Source organism: Sus scrofa, chromosome 17 (genome assembly GCF_054392235.1).
Source record: "Sus scrofa isolate SSC_HxYL_T2T_F1_AM1 chromosome 17, Sscrofa_HxYL_maternal_Yorkshire_Landrace_v2.0, whole genome shotgun sequence".
Taxonomy (NCBI): domain Eukaryota; kingdom Metazoa; phylum Chordata; class Mammalia; order Artiodactyla; family Suidae; genus Sus; species Sus scrofa.
The window spans coordinates 45,139,525-45,161,378 of NC_139399.1; the positions used below are offsets into that span (position 1 = coordinate 45,139,525).

The 21,854-nt window shown below is 44.6% G+C and overlaps 1 protein-coding gene and 1 long non-coding RNA gene across 17 annotated transcripts in view; one reads left to right on the forward strand and one right to left on the reverse strand.

Annotated features, from left to right (window-relative positions):
- Window positions 1–16,235, reverse strand: part of LOC146395264 (uncharacterized) — a 624,884-nt gene extending 608,649 nt beyond the window's left edge. Inside the window, exon 1 of the long non-coding RNA XR_014832217.1 lies at window positions 16,181–16,235. This is a non-coding gene — a long non-coding RNA (uncharacterized LOC146395264). The remainder of the gene's footprint in view (window positions 1–16,180) is intronic.
- The window catches only part of RALY (RALY heterogeneous nuclear ribonucleoprotein), a 94,593-nt gene that overhangs the window by 15,736 nt on the left and 57,003 nt on the right, over window positions 1–21,854 (forward strand). For 3 of the 16 annotated variants that reach the window (XM_085003636.1, XM_021077806.2, XM_021077811.2), the window contains exons 2-3: window positions 4,644–4,707; window positions 6,771–6,862. The exons of 9 other annotated variants lie outside the window; for them this stretch is intronic. The gene's annotated coding sequence lies outside the window, so the exon portion shown is untranslated. Of the gene's footprint in view, window positions 1–4,643; window positions 4,708–6,769; window positions 6,863–21,854 lie in introns of those variants that run through there. 4 more of the 16 variants (XM_013985298.3, XM_003359947.5, XM_005672868.4 and 1 more) reach the window with 2 other exon arrangements.

A 21,854-nucleotide genomic window follows, 5' to 3' on the forward strand; every position in this document is an offset into this window, starting at 1 on the left:
TGCTGTGGCTCTGGTGTAGGCCAGTGGCTACAGCTCCGATTCAACCCCTAGCCTGGGAACCTCCATGTGCCGCGGGAGCGGCCCAAGAAATAGCAACAACAACAACAACAAAAGACAAAAGACGAAAAAAAAAAAATTAATAATCTGAGGTTCTCTTGTGGTGCGGTGGGTTAAGGATCCTGTGATGTCATTGCAGCAGCTTGCATTGCTGCTGTGGTGTGGGTTCTATCCCTGGCCCAAGAACTTCCATATGCAACAGACATGGCAAGGAAAAAAAAAAAGGCAAATAAATTAATAAATGATTAAAAAATACTTTGAGAGTGGATCAAGCCAGAGAAGAAGACTGTGAAATCATGGATTCTAAAGTTCAGGATCCATGTGATCTAGGACCCTGGATAGCTCCTGGGAAGAGCAGTTCCTCTGACAAAAAGTCCTTGGGGGATTTCTAAGTCCTTTCTGTTCCAGATCTTTTCAGAGTCTTACCCTCTGGATCAGAGGTTGTAGACTGGCAGCCTTTTGGATTGTATGTAGCCTGCAGTGTATTTATTTTGAATTGGACCCCAACCTGGGGAGATTAAAGCTTTCAGTGGAGTTGCTATGTATGAGAGCAGAGACCCTGGCATATGGGCTATGAGGGTAACTGATTTTTTTTTTTTTTTTGCCTTTTTGCCGTTTCTTAGGCCACTCCCTTGGCTTATGGAGATTCCCAGGCTGGGGGTTGAATCTGAGCTGTAGCCACTGGCCTATGCCACAGCCACAGCAACGCGGGGTCCGAGCCGCATCTGCGAGCTACAACACAGCTCACGGCAACGCCGGATCATTAACCCACCGAGCAAGGCCAGGGATCCCGAACCTGCAACCTCATGGTTCCTAGTCAGATTTGTTAACCACTGAGCCAGGACAGGAACTCTGTGCCTTCTATTCTACATGGCTTCTTCCCATTATGTTCCACTGAATCATGAGCTCCACGTAGGAAGGATCCAAGTGTCCTGTTAATTTAGTTTTCCCAGTACTTACCATAGGACCTAAGTATTTTTTGAGTGAATGGATAAAACTATGTTGGAATTCTCAAACTGGAACACGTGAAATCACGGGATAAAACATATGCCTTCCTGAAGTTTCAGTGTACTCAAATCTTTTTTTTTTGTAGTTGGATTACTTTAAATACTATTATTAGTAATTTATCTTTTTGTCTTTTTTTTTTGTTGTTGTTGTTGTTGTTGTTGTTGTTGCTATTTCTTGGGCCGCTCCTGCGGCATATAGAGGTTCCCAGGCTAGGGGTCGAATCGGAGCTGTAGCCACTGGCCTACACCAGAGCCACAGCAACGTGGGATCCGAGCCGCGTCTGCAACCTACACCACAGCTCACGGCAACGCCAGACCGTTAACCCACTGAGCAAGGGCAGGGACCGAACCCGCAACCTCATGGTTCCTAGTCGGATTCGTTAACCACTGCGCCACGACGGGAACTCTCTATTATTAGTAATTTAAAAGTTTATTCTTACATTAAGTCATGTTATGGACTGGATCATAAATTAGCATGAATTTTTTAGATAAAATGAGAGGGCATCAAATAAATTATAGGATTATAATAAGCCCTTTGACCTTTATCTCAGAGGGTCTAGTGTTGCCAGATTTCTAATATTTTAAGAGAAGCTAGAAATCTAGAAAAAACAGAGATCTGATTTTAAATGTTGACAGTTAACTCGGGTTTATTTTTTAACAAACTTGTGTGGGTCAGACAAAACATGTCCTTGGTCCTGAGCATTTCTTTGTCACCTATGAGGTGATAAACAGGTCTGGACAGGAATAAGACTTTGGACAAGGCCAAATGGATGATAGTGTCAGAGACAGCTGCCATTCTGTGGCTGGCTTCCTGGCTTCAAACTGGCTGTAACTTTGAGTGTAAAGAATGAAGTTAAGATTTTGTTAGGTTATGGGAGTTCCCACTGTGGTGCAGTGGAAACGAATCTGACTAGTATCCATGAGGATGCGGGTTCAATCCCTGGCCTTGCTCAGTGGGTTGGGGATCTGGTGTTGCTGTGAGCTGTGGTGTAGGTTGCAGGCACAGCTCGGATCCCGAGTGGCTGTGGCTGTGGTGTAGACTGGCACTTGTAGGTCCAGTTCGACCCCTAGCCTGGTAACTTCCATATGCCACAGGTGCAGCCCTGAAAAGTTAGGTTAGGGAAATTCTCACATTAAACATCATCCTTTGTGGGTAGCACAGCAGCTTCTGTACTCTCTTATCCTTTAGAGAGCATCCTGTTTACTCCCCTTGTTTTTCTGATGAAGCTGAAGTCCAGAGAAGGCAACAGCTTTAGGATACTGTTTGCAGCAGCAACAGGTCCTGGGCAGGCCCCTGCTTCAAACTCTAGACTTTTCTTTGCTGCTTCTGTCTCATGCTCTTAGGGCATGGCACTGGGGGGCTTCTGGCATACTTTGGAATTGTGGGTAGACCCAGGCAAACTCCACTTCTTAGTATGGCCCTATCATCCTGAGCAAATGGAGGGTCGAGGTGGCAGTTACTAATGTTTAACCTCATCTTGGTACAAAGTGTCTATTTCTGTCACTAACATTAGATTGACCTAGAAAGATGTAGAGGACAGCTCGGCAACAAAGAGGCTTGGGGCCGAGATCCCTTCCTCTTGTGCCTCCCTTGGCTCTTCTCTTCCTCTTTTTTCCCCCTTCCTCTCCAGCTCCTTCCTCCTTGAGCCCTACTACCTCCCTTCTGTACCATCCCCTTTTTCTCTTACTGTTGCCCTTCTCCATGGGAGATTCTCATAATGCCACTGCAATATGCAGAGCCTGGGAGTGGGCCTGTTTTCCAGAAGTTTTGAGAGGACTTGCTCCAATGTAGGGCAGTTATATGTATTTAGAATACCTCTTCTTCACCTCCACCCCAGGTTAGAAAGGGTAAAATCTCAACTGTGGGCTTGGCTGCAAGGCTCATATAATCTGGTGCCACCCTAGTTTGCTGCCCTCTATCAGCAGCACAGTGTTTAACACTGTTTCCCTGTGCTCCTCCTCAGTAGAACGATTTTGTTTTGACTGTTTCCCTCTGAGTAGAAAACTCTCTTGGTTCCCTGTCCTCTAATTGACAAACTCCTATTTTTTATACTAGTTCAGATGCTGCCTTTCTCAGTGAAGCTTTCCCTAATCACTCCATAAGCAGAATCAATGTTGATCTTCTGCTCTGTCACACTTGAGTCTGCTCTCATTCATGAAAGTGAGACCTTATGGGCCAAGGGACAGTGCACTATTTTCCTTTGTTTCCTTTGTCTCTGTAATAGGCCTGGCACAAATAGTACTTGCAGAAAGAATGACAAATATATGTGTGCAGATATCTGTGGTATAAAGTTGAACATTAAATGCTACAGGTACAGTATGACAAAGTGTTCTGGCTGTTTATGGTAGTTCTTTGTGTGTGTGTGTGTGTGTGTGTATTTTTAGGGCCACACTTGCAACATGTGGAAGTTCCCAGGCTGGGGGTCGAATCAGGGCTGCAGCTGCCAGCCTACATCACAGCAATGCCTGGATCCAAGCCGCATCTGTGACCTACATGGCACCTCACAGCGACGCTGAATCCTTAACACACTGAGCGGGGCTGGGGGTCGAACCCGAATCCTTGTGGATACTAAATGGATTCGTTGCTGCTGAGCCACCATGGGAATTCCCTGGGGATTCCTGAGAACTGAGAGAAACTTTTAACTGAGAGAAATCTTGGAAGCTTCTAGAAGCTGGTAGCCTTTGAATATATCCTTGAAGATTTAGAAGTTCAGTTGACAAAGATGATGGGAAGAACATTCCAATTGGAGGTCACTTAGAGTAAAAGCAATGAGGTACAGAGGTCAGCCCCATATCCCCTAATTCACCTATCCCCTCAGCTAGAATTCTTTTTTTTTTTTCTGTCTTTTTATTGCCATTTCTTGGGCCTCTCCTGCGGCATATGGAGGTTCCCAGGCTAGGGGTCGAATTGGAGCTGTAGCCACCAGCCTACGCCAGAGCCACAGCAATGAGGAATCTGAGCCGCGTCTGCAACCTACACCACGATCATGGCAACGCTGGATCCTTAACCCACTGAGCAAGGCCAGGGATCGAACCCTCAACCTCATGGTTCCTAGTCGGATTCATGAACCACTGAGCCACGATGGGAACTCCTCAGCTAGAATTCTTGCTAGAATGCGTGCTAAATTTCTAGGCCAGACTATAGGAAATTTTCTCTTCTATCTTTTCTACCTTTTTTTCTTTCTGTTCTTTCCTTCCCTTGTCCCTCTCTCATGACCCTTTTACTTTTGGCTTCTTCTCAGTCCTTTCCCTTTTTTTATCTTCCCAATGCTCCAGTCCTTTTTTTTTCTTTCCCTTTTCCTCTTTAGGGCATATGAAATTTCCCAGGCTAGTGGTCAAATTGGAGCTGCAGCTGCTGGCCTACACCACAGCCACAGCAATGCCAGATCTGAGCCACAACTTGTGGCAACACTGGATCCTTAACCTGCTGAACAAGGCCAGGGATCAAACCTGCAGCTTTATGGATACTTGTAGGGTCCTTTACCCACTGAGTCACAATGGGAACTCTCTCTCGCTCTTTTTTTTTTAACTTTATTGTCTACCTTTTTCTACCTACTTCTTTCTTGCTGTCTTCCCCAGGCAACCTAGGAAATCCAGGCCTTTGGGTTGAGATGTGAATCAGCCATACAATATTTAACTCCAGGTAACACCTCCCCTCGTGAAAGCTGAGAAGTAACCATGGCATAATTGCTTTTCATCTGTCTTTTATGTTTTATTGGTGTTGACTTTTTTTAACCTCCTACATTGCTGGGGGTGTTGTTATCATATATATATATATTTTTAAAGTAGTTGTCAAAGTGTCAATTTTAGTGAGAAATTTCTGCAGAGAGGTCCTTGAGTGGTATGAGCCTTCAGGCAAAGCTAGGGCTGCATAAGTCAGAAATGCTCATGGATCTGTTTTCTCTTGCGTACAGGTGTCTGGGCCACACAGACACACATACTCCCTTCTATCCCTACAGGTTTGTATGCTTTGCAACACATACACAGTTGGCTCACAAAGGTGCACATATTTCTTCTCTTCCATACACATCCATACTCTTTCCCTTACCTTCAGGTGATCTACTTCCTCTCCTGCCACGTACCCACACATTTAGCCTCCTCTACCTTGTCCAACTGTTTTCTACCTAGATTTCAGAATTGTGTGTGCCACGAAAATACCTGTAAGCCTGTCTCACAGATACTACTACGTCCACTCCCTTACATTATCCACAAAAGTCCTCCCCTACACACAAATGGAGATCCTAGTTTCAGGCTAGTTTTAAAAGGAAGTGTCTTTGTTGACAGCAGAGCTAGCAGACCACTAGGAAGTATGAACCATTTATGGCAGATCCTTTGACCAAGACCCCTAGAACTTTCTAGGTGAGGGAATGAACCCATGCCATACAGCTACAGTCTGTGCCACAGCTGTGTCAACTCTGGATCCTTAACCTACACTACAAGGAAACTTCCACAGTTTACTTCTGAATGGCACTGCTATGAGCCAAAGTATATTTAAACATAGTTTCAAACTTGGGTCCTGTGTATTTTCAGAGTGATCATATACTTAGCTAAAGAGCCAGAGCCACTGTATGTAGATGGCTCCAAATCAGACTTTGTAGGGTGGGGCCTGGAAAACTGTATTTTTAAAAAGTTTCTGGAGTCCTCCTTTTGTGTAGCCAGCTTGAAAAACACCGATTGAGAGGAAAGAATTATAAGAAAATCTGCATTATCCTGCTGTAACACCTTGGACAAGTTATCTTTTCTTTCTTTTTTTGTCTTTTTGCCATTTCTTGGGCCGCTCTGGCGGCATATGGAGGTTCCCAGGCTAGGGGTCTAATCGGAGCTGTAGCTGCCAGCCTACGCCAGAGCCACAGCAACGCAGGATCCGAGCCGCGTCTGCAACCTACACCACAGCTCACGGCAACGCCGGATCGTTAACCCACCGAGCAAGGGCAGGGATCGAACCCGCAACCTCATGGTTCCTAGTCGGATTCGTTAACCACTGAGCCACGACGGGAACTCCATCTTTTCTTTCTCAATTGTAACAAAGCTCATGCTCTTAAAGGACCTTTTCAACTCTAAAATGCTTTATGATGAGTTCAGTCTGGGATCCTTTTCTACTACAAAAGTGTCCATCCTCTGTCTGCCCTGGGCAGGGCATTTCAGGCTTTGGCCAGAAGCCAGCAGAGGCGGCCTAGGCCCTGACCTTCTATCAGAAGCACTGACACAACTCCTAATTAGAAATGGGTCAACATGGGCCTGCAGCCAGGCTGGGGAGCCTGAGGAGGCCAGAGGAGTGCTCCTAGTTGGAGAGAATCTGATTACTATGGAATAGATCTGGTTACACTTGTCAACACAATGGTTCTGCTGCTCTTTTTCCCTAGGGACCAACAGGCAGGGCTGTCCTGAGAAAATGGGGAAATGGTTAACTTATATCCCTCTCTAATATGTTTGCCTCACCTTTATGAACTGATAATAGTATATTGATAGGTATATGGTACAGGCCCCCTCCTCAGATGGAAAAATCGCTTAGTGTTAAATTTTGGGTTAAGCCTCTTTGTTCATTTCCCCTGAAAGGGAAACTGAAGCTCAGAGAGGTGAAGTGACTTGGCTGCCCTATGTCACATAGCATGTTTTCTGTTATACTGTACTACAACATTTCTGAGCATTTGCAACACACAACACTCATTCCAAGCTGATGAACTTTTTTTTTTTCCTCCCCACTAGGGCCATCCCTTAGCCTTCTACACACTGAACTGAAACTCAAGCCCTCTCCTTGGAACTCTTCAAAGACTGGAGGAAATTCCTTAAAACCAGTGGTGAGGAGGATGGGGAGAGAGAGATGCTGTACTTGCTCTGGCTTTCTTACCTCCTTTCCAAGGTCCCTAAGGAGTGAGCAGGCTCTAATGAAAGAGATCAGTGATCGTTTGGGATCAGTGGGAGGGCTGAGTCAGGTTTCTGAACTGGCCCTGTGCAAGGAGAGGGAGGGGACTTATGACTAGATACTTTTAGGCATTGAAGACCTGAGGGCTTAATATGCTCAGCTACCAGTATGATCAGACCAAATTCCCCCTATGGTTTGGTCATTAAACAAACATTGTTGAATATTTCCTGTGTGTTGGATAATGCTGGTGCTAGGATGTACAGATGAAGACCCAGTCCCTGCCCTTAAAGACCTTACAGTCATCAAACAGGGAAACCAGAGTATTCTGTGTTGCATTAATAGAGGTATATGCAAGAGATTCTGGGATCACAGGGGCATGAAGGTGGGCACTCCTGGGGAAGATAACTTTGATCTGGCTTTGAAGGAAGAGTAAGAGTGGAAACAGACAGGGCAAGGAGGACACTTGAGACCAGGGAATTTGCACAAAGGAAAGCGTAAAGATGTGTCCAGAAATAGGTGAAAAAGGGGTGGACCTTAGAGTACTCCCTAACATGTAGCAAATCAGATTGACAGCCCTTGTGTATTGTTAGACTGGGGGCTGTAATAGCCATTGAATGGCAGTAACATAGGAGCCTCAAGTAGGAAGAAGGAAGTGATTTTGTTAGCAGAAGCTGACTGAGACTCAGTTTTAGGGAGGAAACTAAGCTGCAACCCTCTGTCCTCTGGGCCAAGCCTACAGAGATGCTGGAGGTTCTTGGCAGTGGTTTGAAAGCTCACCTGGCCCAGGCACAGGGCTTTGCTTCTTTGATTGCAAAATCCTCTGCCCCACTCAACCTTCCCCTCCTTTCTGTGTTCTTTTAAAAAAAGAAATTAATGGAATCTGTTCAAAATACCCCTGAAATGAAATTACATTTTTAACTCTAATTACCCTAATTAAAACTTGACAGCTGTAATCCTGGAATGGCAGATATGCTAAGTACCCCATGCCTGTGACAAGCTTACTTACCCAGATGGAATGTTATTCTGTTCTGGGCTTAGGAGAAAAATTCTTTTGTATGTTTGTTTTGTTGTTCCCCATCAGCAATTTAGTCTTTGGCCTCACAGCTTCCACAAGCTAGGATAGTCAGTCATACTTGTGGGCCACAGGCTTGTCCAGAACCCCTTATTCTCAACATAGATCCTTTTGTATCCAGAGGTGATGCTCCTGATGATTCTTACCACATACTTTTGAGTTCTCTCTTCAGTTGAGGTTGGACTATTTGCGCTGAGCCTTTTACTGGGTGAAATCCCCTGCCTCTGGGGATCAAGGATTGGTGCTTGTTAGAAGGCTGTCTGCTAAATCTGTTTCTGGGATCAGTTTATGGCTGGTAGTAAGGATACACTTTGAGGAGTTCCTGTTGTGGGGCAGTGGAAATGAATCCGACTAGCATCCATGAGGACTTGGATTCAGTACCTGACCTTGCTCAGGGGGTTAAAGATCCCTCTCGGAGCTTGCTCAGGGGGTTAAAGATCCATCTCGGAGCTCCAATTTGACTCCTAGTCTGGGAACTTCCATAGACCTTGGGTGTGGCCCTAAAAAGCAAAAAGAAAAAAGCTGAGAGAGGAGGATATAGTTTCAGGTCTGGGACAGGGAGCTCTGAAAATGGGGTCTCTCTTCTCTTCACATATCTCAGTATAGGCTGGAGCCACCTAGTGAAATACCCAGTCTTGGTCTCTACCTGAACTGGTTACCTGGTCAGATGATGAACATAATGGGGAGGGAGGGTGGCAGCCCTTGAAGCAGATTGAAGGCTCCATTGATGGCGTGAGTCATCTTATGGTTCTGTTAGAACCAAAGATCCCCATGTTCTAGTGACTTTCTCTTAGCCTAGAAGCCTGTTCAGTCAGCTTACACTGGGTGTTATGTTAGATACTGCAAGGGATACAGAGTTCAATAAGACACATTCCCTGCCCCTGAGAAGCTTAGAATTGTGGGGGAGTTGGAAGGAAGTAGTGGTTAAGGCACAGCCATATGGTGACTGATTACTTAAGGCAGAACAAGCAAAGACTTTAAACAGGTGTTGGCATTTGAGCTTGTCCCTGAATAAGTAAAATTGGCAAAGGAATAGAGAAGGGCTTTGCAGGTGTTAAGGAATAGCATGGTGGAAAGTAGGAAGTTGTCTGCTGTGATTGGAGTACAGTGAGCTGATAGAGATATGGTAGAGGATGAGGGTAGAGTTTAAACTTTATCCTATAGGCAAAGGGAATCCATTGAGGGTGCAGGACTGTGATGGATTGGGGAGGCAAGATGATTGGAGACATTAGATTAGTTAGAACAGGTGTCAGCAAGCTAATGCCTGTGAGCTAAATCAGTTTGCTGCTTCTTTGCATAAAGTGGTACTGGAATACAGCCACACTCATTTGTTCATATATGACTGTTTTCATACTAGATCAGCAGAGTTGAATACTATAGAGATTGCTGGCCCTATGCAGAAAAAGGTTGCTGACCTTTGAGTTAGAAGGTAATTAGGAAAGTTCCGTAAGAGGAGATAAGTGTCAGGACTAATGGAGGTGTCAAATGAGAGTTTTCAAAAGAAGGGACAGTATGATTTGGAGTTCCCCTTGTGGCTCAGTGGTTAACTAACCCGACTAGTAATCATGAGGTTGTGGGTTCGATCCCTGGCCTCGCTCAGTGGGTTAAGGATGCGGTGTTACCAGGAGCTGTGGAGTAGGTCACAGATGAGGCTCGGATCCCGTATTGCTATGGTGGTGGTGTAGGCTGGCAGCTACAGCTCCGATTCAGCCCCTAGCCTGGGAACCTCCGTATGCCGTGGGTGGGGTGCTAAAAAGACAAAAAAATAAATAAGGAGTTCCCATCATGGCACAGTGGTTAACGAATCCAACTAGGAACCATGAGGTTGCGGGTTCGGTCCCTGCCCTTGCTCAGTGGGTTAACGATCCGGTGTTGCCGTGAGCTGTGGTGTAGGTTGCAGACGCGGCTCGGATCCCGTGTTGCTGTGGCTCTGGCGTAGGCCGGTGGCTACAGCTCCAATTCAACCCCTAGCCTGGGAACCTCCATATGCCACGGGAGCAGCCCAAAGAAATAGCAAAAAAATAAATAAATAAAAAAAGAAGGGACAGTATGATTTAACTGAGAATTCCTAGCTTACTTACCTCTAAAACTTTGTCAAGGTCAAATTTGCTGAAAGTCAACCATGGTTTCAAAGGACACAGGATGCAGACAAGTCCTAATTTGCCCTTATCAGCTGTATGCTTGGGCAAATCACTTCCCAGAAGTTCAGGTGAATATGGTGAATAAAACAAAAAAAGAACCAATCAAATTTTTCCTCATGGTGCAGCATTCTTGTTCTACTACTTCTGTATACTTCGTCTCCCAGTTTATAAGTCTAAAGGCCCTCTATTGGGAAAGACAGGTACCCTAGAAAACCTGGATCAAAGTTTGTAATTTGAATTGTGAAGTTGGGGATGGATAGGCAGAAGGTTTTGATCTGGAGCAGCTGGTGTGGGAGAGGGGCTTATAATAGTTTGAGAACATCCTGTACCCTTCCCTCACTGCTTGTACTTGTTCTGACCAGGCTGAATTTACTTCTACCCTTCAATTTCCAGAGCATATTAGGCCTCTGCAAAACTAAAGGCTGGATTTATTTCTCAGTCAGCTCCTACAGTGGGAAACTACATAAGTACCACTGGACATCCCTTACACACCTCTCTGCCACTGCACTGAACCCCTCTGCTTCACTTCCTTTTTCCTAGAACATTCCCTGTAGGATAGGAAAAAACACTAGATGGGAGACCATAGTGGTGGGTTCCAAACTCATTTCTTCCTTCAGTTTGCTGTGTGACTTCAGGCAATTTGTTTTATGTCTCTGGCCCTTCTAATGACTTTTGGGGATCTGGGCTTTCTTTTTCTTTCTTTCCTTTTTTTTTTTTTTTTTTTTTTTGCTTTTTAGGGCCATACGTGCAGCTAGTGGAAGTTCCCAGGCTAGGGGTCTAATCAGAGCTGCAGCTGCTGGCCTATACCACAGCCATAGCAATATCAGATCCTAGCCGAGTCTGCGACCTACACCACAGTTCATGGCAACGCTGGATCCTTAACCCACTGATCAAGGCTAGGTGTTGAACCTGTATCCTCGTGGATACTAATCGGGTTCGTAACTGCTGAGTCACAACAGAATTCCCTGGGCTTTCTTCTCTAAGATCTCAACTTAGAGCATAGCGTTTTGCCATTTTTCTTTTCCCCTGTGTGCTTCACTCCTTTCATTCTGTAGTATTTGTGTATGTACATACTCCATGCTCTTTAAATTCACTGTATTTGACTGTGAGAAGAATAGTTATATCTCTAGCTATTTTTACTGGTAGGGTTCCAAGAACTGGCACTCAGTTACTGGTGTGGAACAGACCTTGGGAGTCAGGTCCAGCTGACCCTAGGATTCAGCAAGGCATGCTCTCTCTAGGATGGGCAGTCTAGTCTAGTTCAGTACAGGCTAACATTTTGCCCTGGCATCCATGATACAGCGGAGGAAGAAGGGCCAGACATTGATCCAGTCAATTTTTGTTGTTGTTCATTTACCTCAAAACTCTGAAATCTGTGCTATTATCAGAGATATCATTTTACAGATGTGGGGACTTAGTTTCAGAGGATTATTCAGTAGACAGAGACTAACTCATTAAGGATACAGGGAATAACCTAAATATTCCCACTTCCCAAATTGGGGAGAGTTGTGGAAAAGAACAATAGTAATCTACTCTCTTTAGAGGATATAAGAGGAGTTCCTGTTGTGGCTTAGTGGATTAAGAACCCGACATATTCTCCCTGAGGATGCAGGTTTGATCCCTGGCCTCATTCAGTGGATTAAGGATCCAGCATTGCCTCAAGCTGTGGCGTAACTCACAAATATAGCTTGGATCCAGTGTTGCTGTGACTGTGTTGTAGGCTAGCAGCTGCAGCTCTGATGACACCTAGCCTGGGAACTTCCTTGTGCCATAAGTGTGGCAGTAAAAAGGAAAAGAAAGAAAGAAAAAAAAAGAAAAAAAAAAGGCTACAGGAGAGCAGTAAAATAAAAGTGCCTGAATTATACCTAGTTTAGGTGGCCAGAGCCAGGGCGCACACCCAGGTCTGCATGTGTGCTATTTCTGCTGTACCATGCTGCCTTCCCTGTAGGATGGGGAGAGTGACAAACTCAGGTACAAGTCTAAGCTGGCAGACAGTCTCTGAAGAATCACCACTGGTGGAAAGGTCTAGCCTTGGATTCAGAGCCGGGCTTTAGTCCTAGGAGGGCCTGAAGTTAGGCAGGTGACCTGAGGCAGGACTCTCACATGGACTTGGGCCCATTTGTAGAATATAGCATGTGATTTTGCACCCTCAAGAAGGTGAAGCCCTGGTGATCAGCACTGGCAATATCCTGGAATACCACACAGATCCCCACAATCAACTCTATGGTACAGGAGAACAGGGAAGACAGGTTGACATACAGGGCTTATTGGTGGGGTATGGGAGTTAGGGATAGGATAAGACTTTTAAATATTTCCTGCTTGGAGTCAGAATTAGTTTGAGGACTGGGTTTGAGTTGCTGAATCCAATCTGAAGTGATAGAGCTAGGATAGACAGTGAGAGGGAAAGGAAGAGATTTTAGAGACTGACAGGAGCCACTTTTCAGGTTAAACAAATAAGAAAATTTTTATATGAAAAATATTTGTTATATTTTAAAATTATTCCCGATTAAAAACTTGAATAGGAGTTGTGGCTGTGGCACAAGGGTATTGGCGTCATCTCTGTAGCACCAGGATGCAGGTTCAATCCCTTGCCTGGCACAGTGGGTTAAAGGATCCAGTATTGCCATAGCTGTGGTGTAGGTTGGAGCTGTGGCTTGGGTCTGATCCCTGGCCTGGGAACCCCATATGCCATGGGGCGGTGAAAGAAACAAACAAGGAGTTCCTGTCGTGGCGCATCGGAAACGAATCCAACTAGGAACCATGAGGTTGCGGGTTTGGTTTGATCCCTGGTCTCGCTTAGCAGGTTAAAGATCCAGAGTTGCTGTGGTGTAGGTTGGCAGCTGTGGCTCTGATTAGACCCCGAGCCTGGGAACCTCCATATGCCACAGGTGCGGGCCTAAAAAGCAAAACAAACAAACAAAAAACAACAACCCCCCCCAAAACAAAATCTTGGATCATTTTCTTATCAGTATAGTCTTTGCATATGCTGGCTTCTTTTCCCAGAGGTCCTGTCTTCCTTCCTCGCTGACCATGGCTAGGCAGGCAGGTCATGGCTGGCTCTGGGCTATAGCATCCAGTTTGCTGCTCCATCTTGGGTCTTTCCCTGTGAAGCACTTGATAGTGCTGGATTTGATTTCTTCATCTGTGAACTATGAGGACTGGACTAGCAGATTGAGGTCCTACTGTTCTTTGTCCACCAGACCTGAAAGTTCCTTCTTAAGACTAGTTCTGAACTCCACCCTTGGTATCTTCATGTAACTGAACTGAATCCCAACTAAAATTCAGATTCTTTTTTCACCTGACCATCTACTTGTGATTTTAACTTTAGGTGAAATTAGCATTATCTCTCAGGTTCTGGGCGTCCTGCCCCTGCCCCTGACCTAGGGTTCTGGGGCTGAATCCACTTATGTAGAGCATTGTCACTGCTTTTTAAATACCCATTCAAAAACTTGTATATGAACTTGAAAGTAGCAGTTCCAGGTTCCACACTGAGGACACCTCCAAAGTTCTGTACTATAGGAAGTCTGGATGATGTGGGAAGTACCCTGGTTGGGAGTAAGGGGACTTGATTCTGGCCCTGCCATTGCCTTCCTTCTGTGACTTTGGACAGATCCTCTCCTCACTCTGGTCTTAACACCTCTTCTGTAAAATGGTGGGGCCTCTTCCAGCTCTGGTCTCATTAGGGATAAAAAGCCATCTTTTACGTACTTCGGTTCAGAGCACTGCCTGGCTCCAGCTTTGGTGTGTTGGTTACAGATTATAAAGCCTTAGATTCTTGCTTCCAACTCAGGAGGGGGAGGGGAAACTATCCAACTGTCTCATTAGCATGGAGAAAAGAAAACAGTAATTACTTGTGCCTCCCTTGATGATTCCTGCAGGATTGGTTCCACGGGGAAGAAGGAGGGGGAAACTGGAGACAGCTTCAGCTAAGGAAGGAGAAATGCCGTTAGCTGCCCAGAAAATGCAGAGGCAAGAATGATTGTCTTGGATGTCTGTTGTTTTCTCTGGATATTCCTCCCAGCAGCCTAGATACTGCCTGGATTGAGTTTCATCTATTTACGGCATGTATAATGTTCTCATACATGGACTTGGATTGGGTTCAAGAGCCCTAATGTCACCTGTTATTAAGTAACCAGCTGCCCTCCAAGGCCTCTTTTTGTGATATGCTGGGAACCCTGACACCTGTCTTCATTGGGGAGTAAAAGACAGTTTTACCGAGCCATTTTGTGACTTGGCTGCATTTTTATTATGTTGTGAGGTCATCTTTTTAAGCCCCATGGCAACCCAGCCAGTTGGTTTATTGTGTCAGGGCATAGGCAGCCACACGGTAGAGCCAGTCATAAGAGTCAAGGTCAGGTATTCTTGTGAGTGGGAGGAGTCTGGTAGCAAGACCATGGGGTTCAGTCCAGCCTGGGAAAAGCAGGCCTCACAAAGATTGAGGCAGTTAGAGTTTTGAGGCTAAAAGGTTAGGGGGCAAGCTGGAACAGAACTAATATATTGGCAAGCATGATTTCCGGGACAAGGACTATTTGCTCTGTGGCCAGTCTTGTACTCCCTGCTGGTTACAGGCAGTTGGGCACCCTCAAGTGCTGACTGTAGCAGAAATAGGTCTGAAGCTATCTGCAGGTGAGCCCTGCTCGATTGTTATGCTATGATTATGTCTCGTAGCTGCTCATTCCTGCCTTGGTTGCCACCACAGAGGCCTAGAAAACCCAGCTTCCGTTTTCCTTCCCCTGTTCCAAGGAAGATATCACTTCAGACACACCTTTTTCAATCAGTGTTCATGCATGCCCTGGAGATTGCTCTACTCTAAACACTAGGGGTTCTATAGGGACATACTATTTTCTTAAAAATTTGTTTTATAGGAAGTTCTTGTTGTGGTGCAGTGGAAATGAATCTGACTAGTATCCACGAGCATGCAGGTTCGATCCCTGGCCTATCTCAGTGGGTTGGGGATCCCGTGTTGCTGTGAGCTGTGGTGTAGGTCACAGACACGGCTTGGATCCTGAGTTTCTGTGGCTGCGGGGTAGGCCGGCAGCTGTAGCTCCAATTCGGTCCCTAGCCTGGGAATTTCCATATGCCACAGGTGCAACCCTAAAAAGACAAAAAAAAAAAAAAAAAAAATTTTTTTTTTTACAAATGTAAATAAAAATATAGGAGATGATGTCTTTTTTTTTTTTTGTCTTTTTGCTATTTCTTGGGCTGCTCCCGCAGCATGTGGAGGTTCCCAGGCTAGGGGTCTAATCTTAGCTGTTGCTGCCAGTCTACGCCAGAGCCACAGCAACGCAGGATCCGAGCCGCGTCTGCAGCCTGCACCACAGCTCATGGCAACGCCAGATCGTTAACCCACTGAGCAAGGGCAGGGACTGAACCTGCAACCTCATGGTTCCTAGTCGGATTCGTTAACCACTGCGCCACGACGGGAACTCCCCAGAGATGATTTCTTACGTTGAATCTCTGTAGCCCTCTGAAGCGTGCCCTTCTCTTATCCTAGGTCTTTTGCTTGGTTCCCCATCCTACCCAAAAGTCTTTGGTGTCCAGGCCCCAATTCTTCCCAAAATTTTCTCTTAATTCACTTCCTGGCTTCCTTCCCCTACTCACCAATAAGATTCCTTATTTCCATATACTCCTGTAAGAACCTGTTCCCAATTTCTTTTTTTTTTTAATGGAATACTTCAAAACAATAGCCTGGCCCAAGGAAAGGGCCTTATGTTAGTTCTTTTCAGACTAACTTCAGTCTTCTGGGCTATAATAAAGTGCTTCCCAGGAATAGGGACAGTTTGCACACTTGGTACACAATACATGCTGACCCTTACAAAGGTGTTCATAGCATGGAATTCCCTCCCAGTCTAAGGTGTTTTGATTAGGTATTTGAGTTCACCCCAGGCACATCTCATGGCTTTTTGCCTGTTTGTTACAATCTTAGCACATTTTGTCCTTTAGGGTATGGTATCCAGTTTGGCAAAGGCTCCTGTCTCCTCTTTAAACAAGTGGCCGCACCCGTGGCATATGGAAGTTCCCAGGCTAGGGATCGAGCCACAGCCACTGTAGAAGCAACGCCAAGTAGTTATGTTGTGAGCCACATGGGAAGTCCCTGTCTCCTCTTTATTGCAACAAATCTGAGAGCTTCTTGGAAAGGCCTGGTAACTCAAGTTTGCAACTCTGGAACTTGATGATGCACTTGCCTTCCACCCATGCCTGCCCATCTTTCCCTTAGGCATGCAGAGCCGACAGTTGCTGCATTAGGTACAAAATGGGAGAATTTGCCATTCCCTAAAACTTTATTATTGGAGTCTACTTGATATGCGTGGGGTGGGGGATGCCCCATATTTTTGAGCATGAGAAAGTGCAAGACATATATATATATGTATATATGTATGTATATATATATATATGTATATATATGTGTATATATATGTATGTATATATATATGTATATATATGTATGTGTATATATATGTATGTATATATATGTGTATATATATATATGGTAGAAAAAACATGGTTTTGGAGTCAGATCTATTGAAGTAAGATCTGTTTCCCAGCTGTATGTTTTTAATTATTTTATTTACTTATTTATTTATTTATTTTTTTGAGGGCCACACCTGTGGCATCTAGGAGTTCCTGGGCTAGGGATCGAATTGGAGCTACAGCTGCCGGCCTTCACCACAGCCACAGCCACGCCAGATCTGAGCTGCATCTGCAACCTCTACACCACAGCTCACCACAATACCAGATCCTTAACCCACTGAGCAAGGCCAGAGATGGAACCTGCATTCTCCTGGAAACTAGTCCAGTTCATAATGTGCTGAGCCATAACAGAAACTCCTCAACTGTGTGGTTTTAGACAGATTACTTTTCTGAGGCTCAGTTTCCTCCTTTAAGATGGGGATAATTCTGTGGATTTCAAAACGTTATTATGAATAATGAGAATAATTAAGGCTTTGGGTTTAGGGCATGATAATAGCAAATGTGTATTTCTTTCCTTTCTCCTAGGCCTTTTTTTTTGCTTGATTCATTCTTTTGTGGTACTTAAATGGAAAAACAGTACCTATCAGTGAGTAACTTGTGCCAGGCTCTGAGGTAAGGGCTTTCCCATGCTGTTTCATTTATTTCCCTCAGTAACACATTTATGAAGCGGGAACCTTTTCAAACAAATGTAGGAAACAGAGGCATAGAAGATAAATACCTTATTTGTGGTCACAAAGCTAGTAAGAAAGAGCTGGGATTCAATCCCAGGTATGTCTGATCCTAGAACCTGAACTCTTCACCACTAAATTGGTCGTTACTCCTTTTTTATTACTTTCCTTGAGCAATATGTGACCTCTAGAGGTTCTTATCTTGGCCCGTTGGTATTTGCACGCATGTAGTTCTTTAGGTTTTTCAGTATCGGTTAGTGCCTGACTATCTTTTGATGGAGTTACAGCCTTTCATTCAGAGCAGATCCCTTCAACTGAAAGGTGGTATAGCCCTCTTTTCATATTTCATTTTTTTTTAAAGAAACTATCCCCTCGGAGTTCCCGTCGTGGCGCAGTGGTTTAACGAATCCGACTAGGAACCATGAGGTTGCGGGTTCGGTCCCTGCCCTTGCTCAGTGGGTTAATGATCCGGCATTGCCGTGAGCTGTGGTGTAGGTCGCAGACGCGGCTCGGATCCTGCGTTGCTGTGGCTCTGGCGTAGGCCGGCGGCTTCAGCTCCGATTCGACCCCTAGCCTGGGAACCTTCATATGCCACAGGAGCGGCCCAAGAAATAGCAAAAAGACAAAAAAAAAAAAGAAACTATCCCCTCATTCCTTCTTTATCGTTCATATTAAACTAAATAGATTTAAACAATTAAGCTGCTCTTGACAGTCTTATCTGATCCATCAGAAAATCCTTCAGAAGAGTGGGTACTGTCACCCTCATTTTACAGATATGGAAAGTAAAGTCCAGGAAGGTGAAATGACTCGACATAGTCACACAGTGTATTAGAGGTAGAGCTGAACAAGCCTTTAGGTTTTCTCTCAGCTAGGTGCTCTCCAGACTAATTTAGTAAGAAAGAGAGATAAGTATATGTTATATGTAGATCAGACCTAAAGAGTGTTGAGCTATATTAAGGGCCCAGGATCTAGAGAATTCTGAAGGGACCTTGCCGCCTCCATCTCATTTTCATCCCAGTACTTTTAACACATTTGAGGAACTCAGCAGAAAGGGAGAAACCTTAGGGTTTGACAAAACTTTCATGACGTGAAGCTGTGGGGATAGGTCCAGAAGATGTCAGTTTCCCCTTACCCATAAGGAAGCTTAGACTCCCAGGGCTTATTAGCCTAGAGTAACCCTTACAGAAGGAGCAGAGGAATAGAGGAAGAACCTGCTTGTCTCTTGATCTCTGCAAGCCTCAGCCTAAACCAGGTGAGCAAGGCTTGGGCTGGGGCAGGACAGCGGTGAGAACTGAGGATTTGAGTCCTGAGGAGCTTCAGTTTACCTTCTGCTGACAGATTTAGTCTGGAATTTGGATAAGAAAGTTCCCTCCATTTAAAATTTATAAAGAAGAATTCCTAATACTGCTTTTTTTTTTTTTTTTTTTTTGTCTTTTTGCCATTTCTTGGGCCGCTCCCATGGCATATGGAGGTTCCTAGGTTAGGGGTCTAATCGGAGCTGTAGCCACCGGCCTATGCCAGAGCCACAGCAATTCGGGATCTGAGCCGAGTCTGCAACCTACACCACAGTTCACGGCAACGCTGGATCCTTAACCCACTGAGCAAGGCCAGGGAATCGAACCAGCAACCTCATGGTTCCTAGTCGGATTCATTAACCACTGTGCCACACCGGGAACTCCCTAATACTGCTTTTTAAAAAAAGACAAAAATAACTTTGTTTGTGGAACCAGAAGGAAAAAGAAACCTTTCCCAAAGTCTAGGCCTCAGATGCTTTAATACTACCCAGGCATCCCCTTCCTTTTTGTATCCTTCCTTACATTCTCTCTCTCTCCCTTTTTTTTTTTTTTTTTTTTTTGGTCTTTTTAGGGCCGCACCTGCAGCATATGGAGGTTCCCAGGCTAGGAGTCTAATTGAAGCTGTAACTGCTGGCCTGTATCAGAGCCACAGCAACGCAGGATCTGAGCCGTGTCTGTGAACTACACTGCAGCTTATGGAAACACTGGATCCTTAACCCACTGAGCAAGGCCAGGGATTGAACCCGCAACCTCATGGTTCCTAGTCGGATTCATTTCTGCTTCACCACAACAGGAATTCCACATTCTCCTCTTTTACTCCTTTATTCTTCCTCTTTTTTCTGTTAACCACCCAGCTTCCTTTAGCCTTTTCACCTCTCGTCTAACTCCTGAAAACAAGAATAGGAAAAGGATACCTTTAGCTGACAGATTTAGTAGATATTTGACATTATAGATGTTGGAGCCAGGAGTCAGACATGGAGCTTGAGATTTTGGCCCTTATTTCTAGACCTTAGAACAAAGGTTGATGGGGCGGGTGTTTTATTCACACATAGGTTCCCCCAAATACTTAGTATCTCCTACCTGCCAGACTTTGTCAGATACTTGGGCTATTCCAGTTAATAAGACCCCAAGCCTGCCATTGAGGTCATAGTCTTATGGGAAAGCCACAGTAGGAGTAAACCTCCTCTTCTCCCCTCCTCCCCACCTCCCCTGATTCAAATCCTTGGATTTTGAGGTAGAAAGAATGTTAGAATTTATCTGGCCCTCCTTTCAAGTTGCTACATAGTAAGGCAGACCATGAATTAAGCAAGCACATAGACAGGCTTTGGAATAAAGTAAAGGAGACCTAGGTTCTAATCCTGTCTCTTGCTACTTACTAGCTGTTTGATGTTGAAGGATATGCCCATCATACCTTGCCCTTCTTCAGTTACCTTGGCTATAAAATGGGCATGCCATCATTTGCTTCAGAGGGTATTGCAAGGGTTAGCAGCATAACACGTAGCCCAGTGCTTGGTGCTAGTAGCCCATGTCTTTCTGTCACCCTGTATCAAGGTCTGGCTTAAGTTGTTCTTAGGAAGCTCCTGAGGCCACTAGTCAGACTGATTTCTTTTTCCACTTTTACAAGACATAGCAGTCTTTGAACTGTTAGGTCCTGCACAATACTCTTTTTTTTTTTTTTTTTAAATCGAAGTGTAGTTGAGTTCCCTGGTGGCCTAGAGGTTAAGGATCTGGTGTTGTCACTGCTGTGGCGTGGATTTGATCCCTGGCCCAGGAACTTCTGCATGTGTGGGCATGGCCAAAAAAAACCTTGGAAGTATAGTTAATTTATATATATATTCTTTCTCATGTTATTTTCCGTTATGGTTTATTACAGGATATTGAGTATAGTCCTCTACAGTAGGATCTTGTTGTTTACCTATTTTATTTTATTTTTTATTTATTTATTTATTTTTTTGTCTTTTTGCTATTTCTTTGGGCTGCTCCCACGGCATATGGAGGTTCCTAGGCTAGGGTTCGAGTCGGAGCTGTAGCCACTGGCCTACGCCAGAGCCACAGCAACGCGAGATCCGAGCCGCGTCTGCGACCTACACCACAGCTCATGGCAACGCCGGATCGTTAACCCACTGAGCAAGGGCAGGGACCGAACCCGCAACCTCATGGTTCCTAGTCGGATTCGTTAACCACTGCGCCACGACGGGAATTCCTGTTTACCTATTTTATAGTAGTGTATATCTGTTAACCACAAACTCCTTATTTATCCCTCCCCCACCCCCTTTCCCCTTTGGTAACCATAGTTTGTTTTCTATATCTGTGAATCTCTTTCTGTTTTGTAAATAAGTCCATCTGTTATCTTTTTTTTTTTTTTTTTTAGAATCCACATATAACTGACATTGTATCCACATATAACTGACATTTGTTATTTGTCTTTCTCTGACTTCATTTAGTATGATAATTTTTGGTTCCGTCTGTGTTGCTACAAATGGCATTATTTCATTCTTTTTTATGGCTGGGTAATATTCCATTGTACTTATATACTGTGTCTTCTTTATCTATTATCTGTGAATGGACATGGACATTTAAGTTGCTTCCACATCTTGGCTGTTTTAAGTAGTACTGCTAGGAACATTCAATTGCATGTATCTTTTTGAATTAGAGTTTTTGTCTTTTCTTGGTATATGCCCAAGAGGGGGATTGCTGGATCATCAGGTAACTCTATTTTTAGTTTTTTAAGGAATCTCCATACTGTTTGCATAGTCTTCCTAACTAATATTCTTAGTACTTTGTAGGAAGTTGACACAGTTCTACTCTGGACTGTAAGGAGCCTAAGGATAAAGATTATTCTCACTTATTCCCACATCTTCTATAACCCTTAACCCGGAGTTGTGACCATGGCTAACCAGGCCCAGGGATTATTTTCAATTGATTTGATAGATGACTTGGGGCTTTGCAGCTGACAAAAAAGAGCTGTTAAAGATTTGGCTGGGAGTCTTCCCATCTTTTCTTTGTCTTTTTAGGGCTGCACCCGTGACATATGGAAGTTCCCAGGCTAGGGGACCAATTGGAGCTGTAGCTGCTGACTTACACCACGGCTCATGGCAACGCCGGATCATTAACCCACTGAGTGAGGCCAGGGATTGAACTTATGTTCTTGTGGATGCTAGTCAGATTTGTTTTTGCTGAGCCATGACAGGAACTCTGAGAGTCTTCCCATCTTAACTCTTCCTCTTTCCTCTTCTGTTACCACATTGATTCTTACAAAATCCCTGTAGACAGGATGGGA